We start from the raw sequence: 18,780 nt of genomic DNA on the forward strand, positions 1-18,780 counted from the left end.
TTTCCTCGGCTGTAATAATAATCTGTTTTGAGTGCTCATCTGCCAGTGGCACTGGCCAATATAACAGCAGTCTGTCTTGGCCCCTAAAGTTGAAGCATTTATAAAGGTTATACGAATTCTTGTCATTTTGGAGAGAAATTACAAAAAGATTATTTCCACTGAGGGAAGGCAGTGCTGTAAATAATTCCACATTGGCCTCAAATGAAAGGGGCACTATCATTATGAAAGAGCGCTTGGTGAAGTGTTTTCATTGCTCGTGGAGAAGAGACAATAGACCCATATGTCATCTTCATCATACTGATACGCTCCAAGACATACAGCAGTACAATACTCTGGAACAGTTGGATGGTGACAAATGAATATTTGGACATAAGAATAGGACAGATGTGATGGTGACGTGGAGATGAATTCATTGATTTGGTCAGTAGAAATAAAAGAGGGGAAGTAAGCAGTTGATTCTGAAACAAAGGAGGTTCAATTAAATTATTTTCACATGCAATGTCAGTAATCCTAGTACCAGACAGATCAGACAGAAGCAAGACAGAGAGCAAGGGAAGTCCAGATTAAACTGCATTTATTTCAATGCAAGAGGTCTGACGGGCAAAGCAGATGAACTCAGAGTATGTGGGACTGGGATATTATAGCAATTACTGAAACATGGCTACGGGAAGGACAGGCCTGGCAGCTTAATGTTCCAGGGTGCAGATGCTATATGGAAGATAGAACAGGAGGTAAAAGAGGAGAGGGAGTTGCACTTTTGATTCGGAAGAGCATCACAGCCGTACTGAGAGGGGATATATCTGAGGGTTTGGCCACTGAGTCTTTATGGGTAGAACTGAGAAATAAGAACGGGGAAATCACTTTGATAGGGGAGTATTACAGGCCCCCAAATAGTCAGTGGGAAATTGAGGAACAAATATGTAAGGAGATTACAGATAGCTCCAAGAAAAATAAGGTGGTAATAGTCAGAGATCTTAATTTTCCCAATATTGACTGGGACAGCCATAGTATTAGAGGGTTGGATGGAGAGAATTTGTTGTATGTATTCAGGAGGAATTTCTCATTCAGTATGTGGATGGCCCAACTAGAGAGGAGCAAAGCTTGACTTCCTCTTGGGAAATAAGGAAGGGCAGGTGACAGAAGTGTTAGTGAGGGATTACTTTGCGACCACTGACCATAATTCTATCAGTTTTACAATAGCTATGGAGAATGATAGGTCTGACCCAAAAGTTAAAATTATAAATTGGGCACGGGCCAATTTTGATGGTATCAGGCAGGAACTTACAAAAGTTAATTGGGAGAGTCTGTAGGAAGGCAAAGAGATGTTTGATAAATGGCATGCTTTCAAAAATGTGTTAACTCAGGTTTAGGGTAAACACATTCCTCTTAGAGTGGAGGGAAAGGCTTGCAGAACTCAGGAACCCTGAATAACTCAGGATATTGAGGCCCTGGTCAAGAAGAAGAAAGAGGCACATGATGTGTACAGGCAGTTGGGATCAAGTAAATCACTCAAAAAGTATCGGGGATGAAGAGTTGACAGATATCAGGAGGGTAAAAAGGGGACGCAAAATTGTTTTGGCAGATACAGCAAAGGAGAATCCAAAGAGCTTCTACAAATACATAAAGGGCAAAAGAGTAACAAGAGAGAGAGTAGGGCCTCTTAAGGATCAACACAGTCATCTATGTGTGGATCCACAAGAGAAGGGTGAGATCGAAAATAAATATTTCTCATTAGTATTTACTGTTGAGAAAAGCATGGATGTTAGGCAACTTGGAGAAATAAATAGCAATGTCTTGAGGAGTGTACGTATTACAGAGAAGGAAGTGCTGGAAGTCTTAAGCGCATCAAAGTAGCTAAACCTGCGGGACTTGTTGAGGTATATCCCAGGATGTTGTGGGAGGCTGGGGAGGAAATTGCCGGTCCCCTAACCGAGATATTTGAATCATTGATAGTCACGGGTGAGGTGCCTGAAGATTGGAGAGTGACAAATGTTGTGCCTTTGTTTAAGAAGGGCTGCAGGGAAAAGCCTGGGAACTACAGGCCAGGGGGCCTCACATCTGCAGTGGGTAAATTGTTGGAAGGTATTTTGATAGGATCTAAAGGCATTTAGAGATGCAAGGACTGATTAGGGACAGTCAGCATTGCTTTATGAGTGGAAAATCATGTCTCACAAATTTAATTGAGTTTTTGAAGGGATAACCAAGAAGGTGAATGAGGGCAACGCAGTTGATGTGGCCTACATGGACTTTAGCAAGGCCTTTGACAAGGTACCACATGGTAGGTTGTTGCATAAAGTTAAATCTCACGAGATCCAGGGTGAGGTATCTAAACGGATATACAATTGGATTCTTGACAGAAGCCAGAGGGTGGTTGTAGAGAATTGTTTTTCAAATCGGAGGCCTGTGACAAGCAGTGTGCCTCAGGAATCAGTGCTGGGCCCACTGTTATTTGTCATTTATATTCATGATTTGGATGAGATTATAGGGGGCATGGTTAGTAAGTTTCCTGATGACACCAAGATAGTGGACAGTGAAGAAAGTTATCTCTAATTGCAATGGCATCTTCATCAATTGGGCCAGTGGGCTGACGAATGGCATTTGTTTAATTTAGACAATTGTGAGATGGTGCATTTTGGTAGATTGAACCAGGGCAGGATTTATTCAGTTAGTGGTAGGGCGCTGGGGAGAGTTACAGAACAAAGAGATCTCGGGGTACGTGTTCATAGCTCCTTGAAAGTGGAGTCACAGAAGACAGAGTGGTGAAGAAGGCATTCGGCATGCTTAGTTTCATCAGTCAAAACATTGAATACAGGAGTTGGGACATCTTGTTGAAGTTGTACAAGACATTGGTAAGGCCACACTTGGAATACTGTGTGCAATTCTGGTCACCCTATTATAGAAAGGATATTATTAAACTTGAAAGAATGCAGAAAATATTTACTAGGATGCTACTGGGACTTGATGGATTGAGTTATAAGGAGAGGCTGAATAGACTGGGACTTTTTTCTCTGGAGTGCAGGAGGTTGAGGGATGACCTTATAGATGTCTATAAAATAATGAGGAGCATAGACAAGGTAGATAGTCAATATCTTTTCCCAAAGGTAGGGGAGTCTAAAACTAGAGGGCATAGGTTTAAGGTGAGCGGGGAGAGATACAAAAGTGTCCAGAGATGCAATTTTTTCACACAGAGGGTGATGAGTGTCTGGAACCAGCTGCCGAAGGTAGTAGTAGAGATGGGTACAATTTTATCTTTTAAAAAGCATTTAGACAGTTACATGGGTATGATGGGTATTGAGGGAAATGGGTCAAATGCAGGCAATTGGGATTAGCTTAGGGGTTTTAAAAAAAACAAAAGCGGCATGGACAAGTTGGGGTGAAGGGCCTGTTTCCATGCTGTAAACCTCTATGACTCTTTGACTCTATGACTTGATAATGATGCAGAATTTAGTCAATAATCATTTTACAATGAGATGCAAAGTGGATTACAAAGAAGAAACTGGAAGCTCAGATCTAATTTAGAAATGCAGTATTCACAATGGCACATGGGTTTGAATGGTCTGAGTGACCCTCAGGTGAGTTACCTCACTAAATTGAAAATCCAGTCATGTCAGTCAGAAAGTGTAGCCAATCCCAGTAGGCTTTACTCAGAGGTTGACCACTGGGGAAGACCTATGACCACATCCAGTTAAAGTTGTGCAAGGTTTCAAATGACATCATCTGATCCCCATTTGAATCAATTGATGAGGCAATTGGCAGCAAAGTGAAAGGAGTGGTCAGTGGGATGGTAAACCCCATTTCTCTAATCTTAACTGTTGGTCTGCTCATTCACACTGATGGATTGAGTTAAAATTGAGCTCATGCTATTTGGCCATCTATCTGATTGGCCATTCCTGGGACCTTGCTGTGTACAAATTAGCTGATGGGTTGACTGACATAAAGACAGTGGCAGGGATTTTCCTGTCTTTCATGCCTCGCTGCTGCTGCTGCAAGCGAGGATGGAAAACATGGTGCTCAGCAAAATCACCATCATAGCGATGGGACCAGAACATCCTACTGGCATGAATCCACCTCGTGACTGCACTCAAAAAATAACTGACAAATGTTGTGTTGGGTGAGGATGCAAGGAGGTTCCATATAAACATATTCCTTTCAATCCTGTACACAAGAGATGAAATGAAACATTGATTGCAATAAAAAAGAATAATATTTTAATTGATATTTTATCAATTCACTTCCTTATGAAAAAAACTGCTTTTTAAACATTTGAATTGTTGTGTTCCAGAAAATTCAAAGTACATTGTTCCAAACCATTTAACAGTGACTAAACTTCAAGGCACAACGGATCAAATTATACTTAAATTCATGTTTCTCCCCCTGCAGAAGATGCAAACAAGACTCAAGTCTGAATCAATGATGATCCTGAATATTTGGATATATTGGACACAGCTGGGCAGGTCTATTTTTGCTCCTTTTAGTCCTTAAGAACCAAAAACTGCAAATACCTCAATAGATTCGCTTAAGGCCATGTCAGGGTGGCAAAGAGAGGAAATGACTTCTAAAAGAAAACAGAGAAATTAATTTTTTTAATTCATTCATGGGATGTGAGGATTGCTGGCAAGGTCAACATCTTATAAATGGTAACAGATAGCTGCCACTGTGCAGATGCTGAATATTTAAGGTGGCAGATGGGATGTCACTAAAGCAAAGCTGCTTTGTTCAGAATGGTATTGTTGGCATTCATCCAGAGTAGTGGAGAATATTCTATCGTTAACTCCTGAATTGTGCCTTGATTTGATTTGATTTGATTTGATTTATTATTGTCACATGTGTTAGTATACAATGGAAAGCATTGTTTTGTACAGAAGGAAACGCGAGAGTGCAGAATGTAGTGTTACAGTCATAGCGAGGGTGTATCGAAAGAGCAGCTTAATGCAAGGTAAGTCTACTCAAAAGTCTGATGGCAGCAGGGAAGAAACTGTTCTCAAGTCGATTGATACTTGACGTCATATTTTTGCATCTTTCTCCGGATGGAAGAAAGTGAAAGACAGAATGTCTGGGGTGCGTAGGGTCCTTAATTATGCTGGCTGCTTTCCTGAGGCATCAGGGAAGTGTAGACAGAGTCAGTGGATGAGAGGCTGGTTTGCATGATGGATTGGGCTACATTCACAATCTTTTGTAGTTTCTTGCAGTCTTGGGCAGAGCAGGAGCCATACCAAGCTGTGATACAACCAGAAAGAATGCTTTCTATGATGCATCTGTAAAAGTTGGTGAGAGTCGTAGCTGACATGCCAAATTTCCTTAGTCTTCTGAGAAAGTAGAGGCATTGGTGGGCTTTTTTAAATATAGTGTCGGCATGGGGAGACCAGGACATGTTGTTGGTGATCTGAACACCTAAAAACTTGAAGCTCTTGACCCCTCCTACTTTGTCCCTGTTGATGTAAACAGGGGCATGTTCTCCTTTACATTCCCTGAAGTCGATGACAATCTGCTTCATTTTGTTGACACTGAAGGAGAGATTATTATCACTGTTCCAGTTCACCAGATTCTGTATCTCATTCCTCCGTCTTGTCATTGTTTGAGATCCGATCCACAATGGTGGTGTCGTCGGCAAATGGGAAAATCGAGTTGGAGGGGAATTTGGCCACACAGTCATAGGTGTATAAGGAGTATAGATAATGGACAAGCTTGCTGAATCACCAGGGGAGTTGCAGAACCTGCAGTCTCTGACCTACTCCAGTATTTATAGTATTTATATGGCTGCTCCAGCTCTTTTTTTCCTTTGGTGAATATAGTAAGCCCCAAATGCTAGAATCATTAAACCTCAAAAGGAGATGGTTCGATTTTTTTTCTTCTTTTGAGAGGTGGTCATTGCCTGGCATAAATGTTATTCAGCACACATCAGTGCAAATCTAAACATCATCCAGGTATTTCTGCATGATAGCAGAAACTGATTCGGTGGGCGGGATTTTACCAACCATGCTCACCCCAAAACCGGAAAATCCCGCCTGAGGTCAACAGATCTTTGTATGATTCGCCATCCTTCTTGCACCCCACCAAACCCCCGCTCCGCCAGCTACAATTCCATGGTGGGTGGGACAGGAAAACTCCCCCCAGTATCTGAGGGATTGTGAATGGCAGTGAACACTGTGTAATCACCACTCTCAGGAACTCCTACTGTGATGTCCAGAGGCTGGGAGGTTAGCCTCCCTCTCACCATCTTCCTTTAAGCAGTAGAGAGTGTTCCTCCTAATTTCCACTGACTTTGATTTTGCTCGGGATTGTTGACGCAGTGCCGGGGCAGAAATTCCTGATTGTTTTTTGTAGAGTAGTGTCGTGGGTTTGCAAATTGGAATGGCGCCACCATCTGCCATATTTTTAGGCTCGTCATAAAATAAAAGTTAAGGGGTGGTTCCCACAGCTGATTCAGACTGGTCCCTGAAGCAACTTAGATCTTTAGATCAATCTTAGTTCAAGGCACCAGTTTTAAAGGATGCCCCAATTTAAAAAATAAAAGTAGAAGCACCCCCACCACCTCACAGAATTTCCTCCATGACGCCCCCACCCCCATCCTCACCAGGACCCACGCCCTACCCCCACCCCGCCATGATGTCCCCACATGGACAGAGAAAACTATGCCACCACAGAATTCCTTCCGCCTCACCCCACAGACACAAAACCCTCGCCCCCACCACAGAACTGGACCTGGAACCCTCCCACAATCACAGAATCTGCCCCTCCACCGCAGACCCCATCTCATAGAACCCCCACGGGTAAGGAAACCCCTCCCCCTCCCCACCATGGAGTCCCCCGCCACACAGACACAGAAACATCCCTCCCCCATCAATGGAACCCTCCCCATGCAAACTCTGCTCTCCCCCTTTATGAAACAGCCCCTTGCTATAGCCCTCTTGCACTGCCTACCCCTCACCCCAGCAATTGATATTTAAGGGTTTGATTCCCATGTCAAGAGTATTCACCCCTGAAATGATGGCCTGTGCAGAGTGCATACCAAGGTTCTCCCCTCCCCTGTTGTTAAAATGACACTTGTAGATGCTGGGAGTTTCATTCACTATGAATATTCAATATGAGGTAAATATTTAATAAAGAAATTGTATAGAACGTTGGTTAGGCCTCACTTGGAGTACTGCGTCCAGTTCTGGTCGCCGTACTACCGGAAGGATGTAGAGATCCTGGAGAGAGTGCAGAGGAGATTTACCAGGATGTTGCCTGGTATGGAAGGGCTGTCTTACGAGGAAAGATTGAACGAACTTGGGCTGTTTTCCCTTGAGAGACGTCGGCTGAGGGGGGATCTAATAGAGGTTTATAAGATTATGAAGGGGATAGATAGAGTAAATGGTGGTAAGCTTTTTCCGCTACAAGAAATGGATAGAACGAGGGGTCACGGGCTTAGGGTGAGGGGGGCTAGGTATAAGACAAATATTAGAGGGCAGTTTTTCACGCAAAGGGTAGTGGGGGTGTGGAATGCACTGCCGAGTAAGGTGGTGGAAGCAGGCACGCTAGGGTTGTTTAAGAGTCACTTAGACAGCCATATGAGCGGGCTACATATAGGGGGATATAGTAGGCCTTACTGAACATTGTAGGCTTGGGAATACGTTTTGCCTCAGGAATGTTAGTCTTTGCCTGTTTAATAATGAATTTTTTTGTCTCCACAGGCATTTAAGTCCAGCAAGGGGCATGCAGGCGGCAGGTTGTAGTGGGCTGCTCTTGGATGTTGCTTCGGGAGTTGCCTATTGCTTCATGTCGTTAGTGTGCTTAAACTGGACCATCTCGAGGGCAACATGACAGTTCAGAGACTATCTCTGTTGCTGTGCGGACACATGGATTTGGGCCTGTGTCCGTGGGAGTTTGCACGTTCTCCCCGTGGTTGCGTGGGTTTCCTCCGGGTGCTCCGGTTTCCTCCCACATCCCCCAAAGATGTGCTTTTAGGTTGATTGATTGGGTACTAAATTGTCCCTAAATTGGACCTCCCTGATCCTCGCACGTTAGGCGTAGACTAAAATCATGAATAGGTCACTGAGATAGTAGGACGGCGGCGCGGGCTCGTTGGGCCGAAGGGCCTGTTTCCCGTGCTGTGTTGTTCTTTGTTCTTTGTTCTTTGTAAATTAGTGCCCATTTTGTACCAAGCTTCTGGAGCTTGTCTAGTCATTCTAGAATTTGTTATTGCTTTGGGGAATTTTCATGCTGTGAACAAATGTAACTTCCCCACACATAACTCCCAGAATAGGCCTAACCCTGCAGCCCCTACCCCTACATAAGGCCAGTTCTCCCCCATCTCCAGTGCAGCTTTCACCTTGCAGCCCATTAAAAGCCAGGTTGCCTTTCCAATATTCTGATAGGTGGTGGCTTGCCTGTGATGTTTCCCGAAAGTGAAATGGTGTCGCCTGCAAATCTGAGTGCATCAAGCAATATTTGCCGGAAATGTAGGCAAACTAACCTAGACATGAAAGGGAAGTGCACATCACCAGGTTTGGATTTTGCTTCTAATCTGCTGTGAAACATATTGGACAGAACTTTATAATTTTTTAACTTAGTGGGAAAAGACATGCGTTGCCCATCAGCTTCACAGCTGGCTTTTCCCATCACATTTTTTGATATTTGGTGAAACAAAATCCTGGAAATGGGTCCCATGACATCATGTTGGCACCCACCTCGCTAGCAACCTCGGCCATCAAGAGATCTATCAAATCATAGCCAGACTATCAGTTACAATGGGGGGATTTTTTTTCTACACCCCCTCCCCCGCCCCAGTCTGTTTTGTGACAGTAGAGGTGACCCGCCATTGGCTGATGATGGGATCTTCCAGTCACACCGCTGTCAATGGGAATCCCCATTATTTGGACCTTTAGTCACTGGGAGACCCGTGGCGGGTGTTTGCTGTCGGCAGGACTGGAAGATTCCTCCCCGGGAGAAAATCTGATCAAAGTCTTCTCTTTCCTCTCCTGTACTGTCACCTCTGGCATGTTTATCTGGTAACACGAGCTTTCAGAGCTTTCACCTGATGAAGAAACAGTGCTCCGAAAGCTTGTGCTACCAAATGAACCTGTTGGACTTTAACCTGGTGTTTTGAGCCCACACCAGTCCAATGCCACCATCTCCACACCTCTGGTACTCTGCAAGGAGCTATCCTTGATCCTTCTGTTGCGATATCCCTTTAAGAGAATGTGTAAATTGTGTACACGTGTTCTTGTGAATCCAGGATGTAGAGCAGCATGTGAGCAGCAGTTGTGTCTGCTGAATCTCTAGAGTAGACTTGTTTGCTTATTCTCATCTTCAAATAAATAGAACACAACATAGTTCACCAACTCTTTGTGTGTGTGTGTGTGTGTGTGTGTGTGTGTGTGTGTGTGTATTTCTCACTTGCGAGCCACTTTGCGTGACATCACCCAAATACACAGTATTAATTTTTAAAAGTAAGCTGTCAACACTCATTACCATCTCTGTCAATTCCTCCAGTGTTGCTAAATTATCAAACTGTTCATCCGACATCCAGTACTAGCTGAGCAGAAATGTTCTCCAATTTGGAAGACTTGAAGCCATTGTTTACAGTCCCCATTCCAATCTCCATTTCCTAGCTACCAGCTCCATTCCTCTCCCTGGCAACTGTTTGAGCCTGAACGAGCCTGTTTTTTGTCATGTTTGACCACAAGATGAACTTCTACCTTTTTCCATCTCTGCAACAGTGCCCTATTTTTCCATAGTTTCAGCGCACCCATTGCTTAAATCTACATTAACACCTTTGGCACATCTTGGCTCGATTATCGCAATATATCCTGCTCATCTCACATATTCCACCCTCCTTAATCAGGAGTTTGTCCAAAATGCTGCCTATGCTTAAGTTGTATCAAATCCTTTCCATCCATCACCCTTTGTGCTTGCTTATCTACAATGGGCTCCCAGCCAAGCAATGTCTTGATTTTAAAATTCTGTTCCCTGTTTGGTGGCGCAGGAGTTAACACTGCTGCCTCACAGCGCCAGTTCCTAGGTTGAATCCCCAGCTTGGGTCACTGTTTGTGTGGAGTTTGCACGTTCTTCCTGTGTCTGTGTGGATTTTCTCTGGGTGCTCCGGTTTCCTCCCACAGTTCAAAGATGTGTGGGTTAGGTGGATTGGCCATGGTAAATTGTCCCTTAGTGTCAGGGGGACTAGCTAGGGTAAATGCATGGGATTATAGGGATTGTGGTCAGTGCAGGCTTGATGGGCCAAATGGCCTCCTTCTGCACTGTAGGCTTCTATGATCCTTTTCAAATCCTTCCATTGTCTTTACCTTCTCTACCTTTATAATCACCTCCAGCCCCAAAATCCTCGGTATCATATTGTGTTTTATAATGCTCCTGTGAAGCCGCTCTTGATGTCTTAATACTCTAAAGGCAGTGCATAAAATATAAATTGCTATTGTTGTTGCTGGAGATAAGATTCCACGTCACAATGACAGCTGCAATGAACCAAGGAGTACAGTTTTTTGAACAGCAAGTTGAGCAGCTTCTATCTGGCTTTCGCCTGCCTTTAATAACATCACCAGGGAGCCTAGGGAACAGTGAGTTGCACCAGTGACAGAACCATTTTCTTGGCAGTTTCATCCTGTTCCCTGATATCTAGAAATAAGATCTTTGAATCTAGAGTGAAGAGACAGGGGCTAATAAAGAACAGCATCGGTAACATTGGGTGACCAGTTAATGATGGTCAACGATGATTCCTTGGAAAGCACAGGAAAAGTGGATATTACCAACGATTTGCAGCTGATTATCATTGGGGTGGCACAGTGGTGGCACCGCTGCCTCAGTGCCAGAGACTAAGTTTGATTCCCGGTTTGGGTCACTGTCTGTGTGGACCCTACACGTTCTCCTCGTGTCGAGTTTTCTCCAGGTGCTCCTGAAAGATGTGCTGGTTTAGTGCATTGGTCATGCTAAATTCTCTCTCAGTGTCCTTGAACAGGTTCCGGAGTGTGGCGGCTTGGGGATTTTCATAGCAACTTAATTGCAGTGTTAATGTAAGCTTACACTAAAAATAAATTAACTTTCAAGCAGGCTTCTTGTGAAAATGATACATAAATATGTAGATTTTAGTACCATGTTGACAAGTCCCCCCGGGCCCACTCCCTGTTCTTTCCTTTTTATCTCCACCGTCAATCAATTATTCTGTTGTTTTCCCTTTAATCATCCTGGCCAGGGGTTCCCACTTCTGTGTTCACAAGGTCACAGATTTCTGCTCATTGGTTTCAGTAGAAAATCACAGGCAGACATGCGCAGAAGTAGAAAATGCTTATCTCCTGTTTCTTATTCAACTCACAGTTTCTTACCTTTTTTCCCTTTTTGCTGTGTCTAATATAAACAGCGTTATGGAATTTCTGACCCGTATTGCATTGACTGGATGTGATGGACGTATTTCATCATTTGGTTACTTGATCAAGAGCTGCAGCGAAGGTTAATACAATGAAACCTGTCAATTAAATCACAAATTTTGTTAGGTATAAGAAAGCAACACGGCAAAATATTATTATATTCTGATGGAAATTTAAAACAATGGGAATAATTTTATTTTTTACCGAGTGACAAATGACTGATACCTAATGGCAGCCCATTTTACACATAATCATTTTACACATGGTTTGATTTCCCTTTCCAAACGGTTTTATTTGAGAAAGCTGGGTCCGCATGTTGTCTAACAGGCAGCTGATAAAGGGATTGCTGCAGGTTTCACCAAAATGGTAAGTTTTCAAAGCTAGTTACCTGAATGTGGAGTGTGGAGGGGGAGAACGAATCCTGCCTCAAACATAGATACATAAAAACCTAGAAGATAGGAGCAGGTGGAGGCCATTTGGCCCTTCAAGCCTGTTCTGCCAATCATCACTATCATGGCTGACTGTCCAACTCGACAGCTCGATAGCCTAATCTTGCTTTCTCCCAATAAACTTTCATTCATGGGATCAGTCATTAAAACCAGGGATGGTTGTAGGTCACTCCTCGACGTTAACATCAACAAACCGATCACCACTTCCACCATACATCTCCTGATTGCTTCCACCACTTTTAATATTCACACTGCTTTCTTCCATAGTTAACACAATCACGCAAACCAGCCTCCCATCCATTGACTCTGGCTACACTTCCTGTTGCCTTGGCAAAGCAGCCAGCATAATCAAGAATCTCACGCACCCCGGACATACTTTCTTTCATCTTCATCCATCGGGATAAAAATACAAATCTGAAATCACGTATCAACAACTTCTTCCATGCTGTTATCAGACTTTTGAATGGTTCTGTTATATTAAGCTGATCTTTTTCTATGCTGTACCCGTATCTGCGACACAATATTCTGCATCCGTTCCTTTTCCTTTTCCCCTATGTATTCTATGAAAACAGTAAGAAGTCTCACAACACCAAGCTAAACTCCAGGTGAGAATCAGGAATTTGCATTCCAACCATTGTCTTGCAATTGAGTCTGTGTCTATATATGCCCTGTTTGTGAACCCAACTCTCCACTCACCTGATGAAAGAGCAGCACTCTGAAAGCTCATGCTACCAAATAACTTATTGGACTTTAACCTTGTGTTGTGAGACTTCTTACTGTGCCCACCCCAGTCCAACACCAACATCTCCACATCATATTCTGTGAGTGATATGTTTTGGCTGTATTGCATGCAAGAAACAATACTTTTCACAATATCCAAATATATCTGACAATAATAAATTAAACCAATTAACAGCCACACATTTCAGTAAACACAGAACACTTAATGGTTGAGTATATGGAACACAACACAATAAACGGCTTATAAATACATGGTTTCTTTGGCTTCTATGCTTTTGCACTCTGATTATGCTTCCAAGGAGGTGTTGCATTGGTGGAGTGAGCTGTTCACCTCACCCCTGGTAATATTCAGACCATTGAATTTCTAGGCCAAAAACTGATTTTATCAATCAGGTGAATAATTGAATTGCGAACCAAGTTCATTAGTTCCTCCTTTATTGACTTATCACCATCAGTTCTGATATTTCTATTGCTCTCTCTCTCTTTTCAGTGGCTGTGGCGCAGAATTTGTATCAATTTCGATTACTTCCTCCTTTTCTACTACTTTCTATTCCTCTTCTGATTTTATCTCAAATGACTTGTCTGTGGCTGTGTCATTCTCAGGCCGATCCTTGGCGTCCTGTGACAGTTAGTATTTTTTACAGGTTTCAGACTCTCTTTTTATCATGGAAGAACACTCACTTTTATCCAGTTTTGAATCATCTTTCTGCATGCCTTCCAGTTCCTCCTGTTAATGTATATTAGTATTTCCAGGTAACCAGGGCACAAAACGATGGACATGGGTTTTCTCTTGGATTTCATCCTAAGGTTTTAAACAAAGTGGCTAGTGAGATAGTTGATGCATTGGTTTTAATATCTAAAATTCCTTAGAGTTTTCCTTAGAGTAAATCCACTACTGAAAAGTGGCAGATGGAGTTTAACCCTGATAAGTGCGAAGTGATTCATTTTAGAAGGACAAACTTGAATGCGGATTACAGGGTCAACGGCAGAGTTCTGAGGAATGTGGAGGAACAGAGAGATCTTGGGGGTTCTTATCCACAGATCTCTGAAGGTTGCCACTCAAGTGGATAGAGCCGTGAAGAAGGCTTATACTGTGTTAGTCTTTATTAACAGGGGGTTTGAGTTTAAGAGTCATGGGGTAATGCTGCAACTATACAGGACCTTAGTGAGACCACATCTGGAGTATTGTGTGCAGTTCTGGTCACCTCACTATAAGAAGGATGTGGAAGCATTGGAGAGAGTGCAGAGGAGATTTACCAAGATGCTGCCTGGTTTGGAGGGTAGGTCTTATGAGAAAAGGTTGGGGGAGCTGGGGCTTTTCTCTTTAGAGTAGAGGAGGATGAGAGGTGACTTAATAGAGTTAATAAGATGATGAGGGCTTTAGATAGAGTGGACATACAGAGACTGTTTCTTCGGGTGGATGTAGCTTTTATTAGGGGCATAACTATAAGGTTCATTGTGGGAGGTATAAACATAGAACATAGAACATAGAACATAGAACATTACAGCGCAGAACAGGCCCTTTGGCCCACAATGTTGCGCCGACCAGTTAAAAAAAAAACAATGACCCACTAATCTAAACCAATCCCTTTTCGTCCATAAACCTATCCACGGATCTCTTAAATGCCCCAAACTAGGCGCATTTACAACTGCAGCAGGCAGGGCATTCCAATCCCTCACCACCCTCTGGGTAAAGAACCTACCCCTGACATCCGTCCTATAACTACCCCCCCTTAATTTAAAGCCATGCCCCCTTGTGCTAGCTTTCTCCATCCGAGGAAAAAGGCTATCACTATCCACCCTATCTAAACCTCTAATCATCTTATATGTTTCAATAAGATCCCCTCTTAGCCGCCTTCTTTCTAGCGAAAACAACCCCAAATCCCTCAGTCTCTCCTCATAGGACCTCCCCTCCATACCAGGCAACATCCTGGTAAACCTCCTCTGCACCCTCTCCAAAGCCTCCACATCCTTCCTGTAATGTGGGGACCAGAACTGCACACAGTACTCCAAGTGCGGCCGCACCAGAGTTGTGTACAGTTGCAACATGACGCTGCGACTCCTAAACTCCCCCTCCCAATAAACGCCAAGACACCGTATGCCTTCTTAACAACCTTATCTACTTGATTCCCAACTTTCAGGGATCTATGTACACATACACCTAGATCCCTCTGTTCATCCACACTATTCAAAGTCCTCCCGTTAGCCCTATACTCCACACATCTGTTATTCCTACCAAAGTGAATCATCTCACACTTCTCCGCATTAAACTCCACCCGCCACCTCTCGGCCCAGCTCTGCAACCTGTCTAAGTCTCCCTGCAAACTATGATACCCTTCCTCACAATCTACCACACCTCCCACTTTGGTGTCATCAGCAAATTTACTAATCCACCCAACTATACCCTCATCCAGATCATTAATAAAAATTACAAACAGCAGTGGCCCCAAAACAGATCCCTGAGGCACACCACTCGTAACCGAACTCCATGACAAATATTTACCATCAACCACCACCCTCTGTCTCCTATCTGCTAGCCAATTCCTGATCCAATTTCCTAGACTACCCTCAATCCCATACATCTGCATTTTCTGCAGAAGCTTACCATGGTGAACCTTATCAAACGCCTTACTAAAATCCATATATACCACGTCAACTGCCTTACCCCCATCCACCTCTTTGGTCACTTTCTCAAAAAACTCAATAAGGTTAGTAAGGCACGACCTACCCGCTACAAAACCATGCCGACTATCTCCAATCAATTCATTACTCTCCAAATAACTATAAATCCTATCCCTAATAATTTTTTCTAAAACCTTGCCCACAACAGAAGTAAGACTCACCGGTCTATAATTCCTGGGGAAGTCTCTGTTCCCCTTCTTAAACAATGGGACAACATTCGCTATCCTCCAATCTTCTGGTACTATACCAGAGACCAACGACGACCTGAAGATCAGAGCCAGAGGCTCTGCAATCACCTCTCTTGCCTCCCAGAGAATCCTGGGGTAAATCCCATCCGGACCAGGGGACTTATCTACTTTCAAACCCTCTAGAATATCCAGCACATCCCCCTTATCAACTGCAATACTGTCTATTTTACACCCCTGCAACCCAGTGTCCTCCTCAGCTATATTCATGTCCCCCTGCGTGAACACCGAAGAGAAATATTGGTTCAATGCCTCACCAATCTCTTCCGGTTCCACACACAACTTCCCTCTACTGTCTGTAACTGGCCCTAATCTTGCCCTAACCAACCTCCTGTTCTTGACGTACCTATAGAACGCCTTAGGATTCTCCTTAATCCTATCAGCCAAAGTCTTCTCATGTCCTCTTTTAGCCCTTCTTAACTCACTCTTCAACTCCCTCCTAGCCAATCTAAAGCTTTCTAATGCACTACCTGAGCCCTCAAGCCTCATCCGAACATAAGCCTCCTTTTATAGGAGGGATGTCCGAGGTAAATTCTTTACTCAGAGAGTGGTTGGAGTGTGGAGTGCACTGCCTGCTGTGATAGTGGAGTCGGACACTTTAGGAACTTTCAAGTGGTTACTGAAGGGATGAGGTGAACAGCTCACTCCACCAATGCAACACCTCCTTGGAAGCATAATCAGAGTGCAAAAGCATAGAAGCCAAAGAAACCATGTATTTGTAAGCCGTTTATTGTGTTGTGTTCCATATACTCAACCATTAAGTATTCTGTGTTTACTGAAATGTGTGGCTGTTAATTGGTTTGATTTATTATTGTCAGATATATTTGGATATTGTGAAAAGTATTGTTTCTTACATGCAATACAGCCAAAACATATCACTCATAGAATATGATGCGGAGATGCTGGTGTTGGACTGGGGTGGGCACAGTAAGAAGTCTCATAACACAAGGTTAAAGTCCAATAAGTTATTTGGTAGCATGAGCTTTCAGAGTGCTGCTCTTTCATCAGGTGAGTGGAGAGTTGGGTTCACAAACAGGGCATATATAGACACAGACTCAATTGCAAGACAATGGTTGGAATGCAAATTCCTGATTCTCACCTGGAGTTTAGCTTGGTGTTGTGAGACATGAAACATACCAGAATGATAGGGAGTGGGATAGCTTGATCTTGGGGTCGGACATAGCTCGGCACAACATTGAGGGCCAAAGGTCCTGTACTGTGCTGTACTGTTTTATATTCTATCTTCTTCACGCCTGTCTTATCAAATCCCTTCCTCATTTTATCAATTCCAATAGGTTGCCTCACTGTCGAGAGAAATGAGAGCTCACCCATTAGGTTTTCCAGAATAGCTGTGGCATCTCAATTCTGCTATTTCGCTGAAGCTATGGTTAGGGATTGAGAGTACCTCCACTGGTAGTCTAGGTAAAATTTACAAGAATAAATTGCTAATAGGCCTTAAAATTGCCTTAGATTGTGATTGTATTTAGGGCAAATGATTACTGGGCATTTGTTCCAATTTAACTACATTCTTGTAAAATATTAAGTACACAGAACTGCTGCCTCAAGAATTAAAGAAATACTAACGACATTAGTCAGTTTATTTGTAGATCTTTGTGAATGGGAAAATTACACTCCCATATCATCTAATAAGGTAATTTTTTTTTGTCATGCCTTGAAATATTCTTGCTAGCAGTTATAGAGCATAGTAATTGTCTGTAATAATGTTCTACAGCCCATTGAGCAAATTCATGAGATGTTATCAGAAGATACTCGTAGCAACATTTCAGTTACTTTATGAAAGAAATTACATGGCACAGTCACAATTAAGGTAATGAAACTGCAGCAGGAACTTAACATTGCTGCCACTGGAAAGCATCTAATATTTCGGCCAACTAAAATGTTCTAATGTATTTTCAAGCTAAACGATATAGAAAGATGAATTAATATATGGGAGCCCATCATATCACTACCTCTCTTCAGTTCTAAAGAAATGATATATTGAACTCAAAATGTTGGGTGGAATTCTCCACTGTTCAGGGAATGGAGATTTGGTTGAGCGTCAAATTCCATGTCCTCGCTTGCAGCAGCAGCGGGACATGAATGGTCGCCAACTGTGTTTCTCTCTCCACAGATGCTGCCAGATCTGGTGAGTGTTTACTGCTCTTTCTGTTTTTATTGCCTGAAACTCTGCTGCACTTTTTTTCACAACACCTGGTTAAAGTCCAACAGGTTTATTTGGTAGCATGAGCTTTCAGAGCATTTCATCACTAATGATTAAGGGAAAACGCTCCGAAAGCTTGTGCTACCAAACAAACCTGTTGGACTTTAACCTGGTGTTGTGAGACTACTTACTGTGTCCACCCCAGACTAACACCGGCAACTCCGCACTTTTTCTGCTGCAGGCTTTTCCACCCGATAGTCAGCCAACTTGTCAATCAGCCTGGACAAAAAATGTAAGAGACACTGATGTCCATGAAACCTGCATCTCTGGTTTTTCTGTCAAAACTCCTCCCCCTTGCAAGTAATGTCACAATTACAGTAGAAATTCACTAGAATGGCTGGCATAGTGGCATTGCTGCTTCACAGTGCCAAGGACCCGGCTTCAATTCCCAGCTTGGGTCGCTGTCTGAGTGGAGTTTGCACATTCTCCCCGTGTCTGTGTGGGTTTCCTCCGGGTGCTCTGGTTTCCTCCCACAGTCTGAATGATGTGCTCGTTAGGTGCATTGACCCGAACAAGTGCTGGAGTGTACTGACTAGGGGAATTTCACAGTAACTTCATTGCAGTGTTAACGTAAGCCTTACCTGTGACTAATAGTAAATAAACTTTAAACTTGGCAAAAACACTTGCAGTTACCAGCATTCATCGTTCTAAATCCCCCTTGCTGTGTGTGACCCATTTCCTGCACTGCACAGTCTTTTCAAGCCTGCTGTGCAACCTAGCATGTGTGCGTCTTAAAGGGATCACTATTGTTCTTAATCTCTTGATCCCCTACAGCTGATTGCAGGCTGCCTCAAGACTGCACACCCTCACAACCTACAGGAAATTTGTATACCAGATGTCGATATTGGGGCAGAGGTTTTGGGTTGACCTTGTGGATGCAGTCTCTTTCATTGCCACCAAGCATCAGTAAAGGCAGGGGAGTAGGGGGCAGGAAGTGAAAAATACAGGGCTATGGGTGGCACGGTAGTGGTCAGCATTGTTGCCTCACAGCATCAGAGACCTGAGTTCAATTCCGGCCTTGGATGACTGTCCATGTGGATTTTTCACGTTCTCCTTGTGTCTGCGTGGGTTTCCTTCAGGTGCCC

Source organism: Carcharhinus amblyrhynchos, chromosome 1 (assembly GCF_965287045.1).
Source record: "Carcharhinus amblyrhynchos chromosome 1, sCarAmb.v2.hapA, whole genome shotgun sequence".
Lineage (NCBI taxonomy): Eukaryota > Metazoa > Chordata > Chondrichthyes > Carcharhiniformes > Carcharhinidae > Carcharhinus > Carcharhinus amblyrhynchos.